The sequence below is a fragment of the Aedes albopictus genome, chromosome 2 (assembly GCF_035046485.1).
Source record: "Aedes albopictus strain Foshan chromosome 2, AalbF5, whole genome shotgun sequence".
Classification (NCBI taxonomy): domain Eukaryota; kingdom Metazoa; phylum Arthropoda; class Insecta; order Diptera; family Culicidae; genus Aedes; species Aedes albopictus.
In genome coordinates this window covers 198,894,685-198,901,312 of record NC_085137.1, presented here as the reverse complement: position 1 = coordinate 198,901,312, position 6,628 = coordinate 198,894,685, and the positions used below count along the sequence as shown (strand labels likewise).

General features: G+C 36.1%; 1 protein-coding gene across 1 annotated transcript in view; it reads right to left on the bottom strand.

Annotated features, from left to right (window-relative positions):
- The window catches only part of LOC134286671 (uncharacterized), a 276,510-nt gene that overhangs the window by 31,509 nt on the left and 238,373 nt on the right, over positions 1–6,628 (bottom strand). The gene's annotated exons all lie outside the window — the stretch shown is intronic.

Genomic DNA, 6,628 nt, shown 5'->3' with positions numbered 1-6,628 from the left:
GGAAGATAATTACGGAGGGACAGGAATTTATTTGAGACAGGATTGGGGTTACTCAGAAATAGAGTTCCCGACTTTATCGAGAGAAACACAGGTGGTAGGAATAAGAATAGTACGCTTGGACATGGTTATAGTTTCGGTATACATAGCACCGTCTATAACCCCACAAAACTTAGAAGACGACTTAACAAAGATTTTAGAAACAACTAAAACGTATAAGAAGGTTATTGTGGGTGGTGATATTAACGGGCACCATACGACCTGGGGTAACGATTATGACGACAGGAAAGGCGAAATAATTATGGACAAAATCAATGATTACAACGTTATTCTACTTAATGACGGATCGAAGACCTATTTTCCAATAGAATTAAATAAAAAGCCTTCATCGATTGATATTTCCTTTTGCTCTCCGGAAATCTACAACAACATAACATGGAAAACCTTAGATTACAATGTCGGTAGCCATCACATAGCAATAGAACTAAATTACTCAACAGATAATCACACAAATAGAGAGGAATATATTTTTAATTACAAGAAAATAAAACAACAGATTGGGGAACTAGATCTATCAGGCATTACTGATTACAATGATTTTCAAGAAAAAGTAGATAAGATTTTTAAAAACAACAAAATTAAAAACAAACGCTGTCCAAAATACTGGTGGTCAAATAAAGTAGAGGAAGCATGGGGAAATAAAAACAAAACTAGAGCAGACTATAATAAACAGTCATCACAAGCTAACCTTCTAAAATTTAAAAAAGCACAGGCTATTTTTGAAAAAGCTAAGAAAGAAGAAAAAGCAAATAAATTTAGGGAATTTGTGGAAAGCATTGATCCATCGTTAAACTCTTCTCAACTTTGGAACAAAATAAATAGACTTACCGGAAAAAATAGAAAAAAACTTAACAATAACATAATAATAGAGGATGATAACTTAGCAAATCAGTTTTTGGACAAACATTTTGGCAAAAGCCAATTTGTGATAGTCGAAGGGTACTACGGAAGCGTAAATTATAACATAATGAATTTAACAAAATTCAATAACATATTAACTAGTAAAAATACAAAATCAGCTCCAGGAGAAGATAAAATCTCATACGACATGCTACGTGCATTGTCAAACGAATCAAAACTTTCAATAATTAAGGAAATCAACAAAAACTGGCGAAATTGTACTCTTCCACTTTCACTGAAAACAATAAAAATCGTAGCAATACCTAAACCGGGGAAGGACCAGACAAACATAGATGGGAAACGTCCAATATCACTTGTACCTACAATAACCAAAATAATCAACTCTGCAGTCCTAGAAAAACTGCAACACGCAATAGAAACAAACAACATAATTCCAAATACTTCTTTTGGCTTTAGAAAAAATAACTCCACTATAACATGTATAAACTTTGTAATTAACACAATAAAACAAAACAAACGGGAAGGATTTTTAACAGCAGTAATATTTCTAGATCTATCAAATGCTTTCAATAAAGTTGACACAAATATACTAGAACAAATAATGAATAATAATTTAATACCCCTCGAAATTGTAAACTGGGTCACGAACTTTTTAAAAAACAGAAAAATAATATTTGAAACCAGAAATGGGTCCATTGAGAGGTTTGTGTCTAATGGTCTCCCTCAAGGTGACGTACTTTCACCAACGTTATTCAATGTTTATACAGCTCAACTGCACAACATATCGAATGGGGACGTTGTACTTGTGCAATTTGCCGATGACTTCGGTCTCATTATCAAAGCTAAAAATTTGGAAGAATTAAATCATAAAGCTCAGCAGGCTGTGGATAATCTAAGTTCAGAGATGGAAAAACTTAAGTTAACCGTCAATTCAGAAAAAACCAAAGCAATATTATTCCAGAACAGCAATAACATACTAAACATCAAAATAGATAACCAATTAATAGAAACGGTAAGACATCATACTTATCTAGGAATAACATTAGACAGATTCCTCAGTTTTGGTGCCCATATCAAACAAACTAAAAACAAAATTAACGAGAGATTAAATATGCTAAAAGTGATAAGTGGCATCAAGAACGGTAGCCACCCACAAACTATGATAACTATTTACCAATCCCTAATAAGAAGCACCGCGGAATATGGCGCGTCCATTTTCAATAATTCTAAAAAAACCAACAGGAAAACCTTACAAACTGCTACAAATTCTGCGCTTAGAAGAATAACCGGTTGCACTCGTTCCACTCCACTAAATACCTTAATAGCAATATCTGGTCAAGAACCAATTGAACTTCGTCATCAATACAGTACAACAAAAGAAATAATCCGGTACTTCCACAGTAAGAATATTGTTTACGAACAAATTGCGTCGACAGACTTTGAAACCATACCCGAAGAGAAATTGTCCTATTTAGAAAAAGTATATTTAGATAACCAAGATCTTATCAACAGTATTTCTCCTTTAGAAAAGCTATCACTACAACCATGCAATTTAAAAATAGAATGTGATATAGAGCTAATAATGGGCCCATATAGCCGAGGCGGTAAACGCACGGGTATTCAGCATGACCATGCTGAGGGTGACGGGTTCGATTCCCGGTCGGTCCAGGATCTTTTCGCAAAGGAAATTTCCTTGACTTCCTTGGGCATAGAGTATCTTCGTGCCTGCCACACGATATACGCATGCAAAATGGTCATTGGCAGAGGAAGCTCTCAGTTAATAACTGTGGAAGTGCTCATAGAACACTAAGCTGAGAAGCAGGCTTTGTCCCAATGAGGACGTTACGCCAAGAAGAGAGAGAGATAGAGCTAATAACGGTTAAAAAATCAGAATTAAACCCAATCCGCCTCAAACAGGCTTCATTATGTATAATGAACGGAAAATACAAAAACAAACCTAGGATATTTACCGACGCATCAAAAATTGAAAACACATGCGGTGTAGGAATATACAATGAATATTTGGGAACGAGACAGGCGGTTAAACTTCTAAACGAAACGTGTATAACTACAGCAGAACTAATCGCTATCGATTTAGCACTAAATAATATAAATGAGAATCAAATAAACAATGCAGTAATATACACTGATTCTAAATCAGCATGTAAAATACTACAAAACGCAGGTAAGCAAGATAAAAATGCAAAACTTATGAATGAAATGATATGTAAAATCGTGCGCTGGGGTGTTGCTATACAGTGGATACCCAGCCACGTTAACATTAGGGGTAACGAAATCGCGGACTCATTAGCAAAACACGCAATTGACGGAACTATAACCATGTCCAACGTTATACTGATCAAAGATGCTTTTGTGATTCTCAACAACAAACTACTAGAAAAGGTTAACCTGTGGTATCGCGACTATGTTGAAATCGAGGGTAAAGGAATTAAGTTCTACAATTTCCAAAATGTAATTGAAAAGAGACCGTGGTTTTTCAATACGGATCTGTCTGGGACCGAGGTAAGGCTGTTGAATAGATTACTATCTGGTCACGACTATTCGAAGTCCTGGCTTGCTAAAATGAAGTTAGCTGACGATCCTGATTGTGAAATATGCCAAGAACCTGAAACAGCAGAACATGTCATATTGTTCTGTAGTAGATTTGGGAGAATCCGTGCAATGTACTCCTTCGAATGTAAATTTAAATCTTTGCTTGATTTGTTCCAATCAAAAGACCTTGCTACATTCAAAGAAGTAGTGAAATTCTTAAAACAAATAAAACTAGAATTGTAATTCAAATCAATATATCGATGTGAAACGCATGGTTTGCAAATGCTGGTAAGCCCCAACAATACTGTCCGAGCGACAATAAAATCAATCACAGGGCAATATAGTCTCAGTCACTCAGCCCTCCCCTCGAACTGTTGCAATGACAGTTCAAATAGAAGGAAGAAGAAGAAGAACCAGAAAGAACGAACAAGCAAGATTTTGTGTACGGTGACTGTAAAAATATAACCCAATAATACGGTTGCGTTGTTTTCGTTTATAAATTAAGATAGAACTTTAGTTTAAGTAATTTAATTATAGTTTTTTGAAAATTTGGCTCCGAAAATGTAATTTACAAGTAAGATTGGTGAACAAACAGAGATAATACTTAAGCAGAAATATTGAAAAAAATGAGATAATAAGTGGTTCTAGAGCATGGAAAGCAATAGGCCAACGTTGTATCCACTAATAGGCCAATTTTTGTACCATAGACCAACGTTGCATACCATCGCATCGAATCTTTTCAACTTAATTAAGTAAATTATTGAATATTTACGTTAGTTTACTTCCAATTGGTGAAACATGCTTTGCCTAGAGTGTGTAATATGGACAACATATTATTTCTAGTGCTATTAATTCATGAGTTATGGTCAAAATGGCCAAGGCGACTTGCAAATTAGGCCAAGGAATGGTACATATACCCTTTTTTAACCAATAGTGTACCCTTAGTAGCCGAAAATTGCTCTGATCGTAAAAACAATATAATATCCCAACAAACCAATAGAGAACCTTAGTAGCCGAAAATGACTCTGATCGTGAAAACAATATAATATCCACTATAGGCACAGACAAACGGACATACTACTTAGAATAAATTTGTTTCGAAAACATCGTTAGGCATCACACTAGCACCCTCTATAATGCACAATCCGAAGCATTCGTTTGCAGGTGTGCTATCCATCGGCTCGATGTAATAATTCAGCCGGTGACGACTCCCCCGTGGCGTTGCCCATTCATGAAAGATGAATAAAGGTTCATGATTGAGTCATTTTATGTAAACATTGATCGGCGTCGCGTTCATTTCTCTCCAAAAGTGAGACGTTATGTAGAAACAGCAGCGCCACCATGACACATGTGAGCACAGTCCGAACTAAATACACTGCATTTTCAAAGTGACCGTTAAATCGTGCGACGATTGCGATTTGAGTAGTATGTCTGTTTGTCTGTGCTATAGGGTAGATCGTATTCTCTTACCACGTTAAATTGGAGACATAAGGGAACCCCTGAGATTTAACCAATAGTGCTCCCCCAAATTTGTTAACATGTACAAATTTGTTGAAAAAATACCCTTCCACTAACACCCAAATTCCCGTGACGCCTAGGCCTGAGAGAATGTAGAGGTCTCTATGTACTTTCATAGGTGTTCAACGAATCTTCCTTTCCCATCCCTCAGCTGTCGCAAGGAAGTGGCCAGGACAGCACTTGGCCGTTGGAGGATTGTGTCAATCTTGTCGAAGAGTCAGAGATTAATCCCAAATCTTTGTACTTTGGTAAGGACAGGAAGGATGCAACCCTCATAACAGCGATCCAGGACTGTACCCCCTACGAATTTGTGCGACTTGATTAATGCTAATGCTAATCTGCCCCCATTCGCACAACAGTCCCATGTGAATATGGAACCCAGCAAACATGGGACTCTTATGCGAATAGGGGCAGTAATGCTAATTTACAAATTCGTTCAAAAAAATCGAATTATTGATTCCAGCGTAACTCCGCACCACTTGGAACTGCTGGCTAGGAACATAAGCCATCTTCTCTCGGTGGAAGTTCGGGTATTTTTTCGAGCCTACACAAACTGTGTGGCAAAAGAAGAAAATGATATTTGTTCTGGCTTTAAAATCGAAAACTACTTCGGGGGAATGTTGTAGAATTTTTAGTGAAGTCGATGGGAGAAATCACATTTCTTTTAACCGAAGACAGTTTGTTGTTGTGCGGTTTAGCTTGTTGAATGGAATATTACATACGTAAGAATAAAACGCACATTGCATTACATAATAGATAATTTATTTTTTTTTGTTTTTTTTTTACACTTTTAATGTTATATAATCAATGACTCTTATTCATTAATATATGTTCGTAAATCAATGCTCAATATTAATCACTTTCATAGGTTTCATTTTCTTGCTTTTCACTTCGTAATATAGGTTCATTTTTTCTTTCATTATTTTTAAATAAGGCTAGAATATTATCATGAATTGTGTTTGCAATTTATTTTTTTTTAGGATTTTTGGTTTTATAATTTTTTTTTGTGTGTTTTTTTCTCTCTTTTATTTCTGCTTATCACTAAAGACTACGATTGTTCTAAAATATTCTTTTTATGGAAACTATATCTACACATTACTTTAGTCCTTAACATTATCGCTTCCAATGTTACACCATTTTGTGTCAAAATATTATAATAATCACAAAGTACATTCCGTTCTTGATTTTTATCCTTGCTTCCTTTTTCGCTATAGTGTTGCTTTACTTCGGATTTTAACCACATTCAACAGACTTCAATATTTGACTAAACACAACGAAACTGACTTTCACTGCTTTTTGTTTCCATTTGAAATTCATAATTTTACAGTTTTGAATTTGACTTGAACGACCTTTGGCGTACAGCTTTCTGGAACGGACGCGTGACTTGTGAGAGCCCAAACTACCGTGGTGGGTTTCAATATTGTTTGTTGATTTAGTTTTTTTTCTGTATGTAGTGACCAACAGGGACATTGCTTCGACCCATTTTAGGCGGGTGGGGTGGAAGGAGAGGCGTGATATAGCACGGAAGTGTTTTGAGTCACGCAAGCCCGTTGCCGTTAAACTAGAGAACACATTTTAGCTTGTAGCTGGGATGTCCTCGCATGGGGCTGCCGTCCTGAGCTCCGGAAGCGAAAGGCCG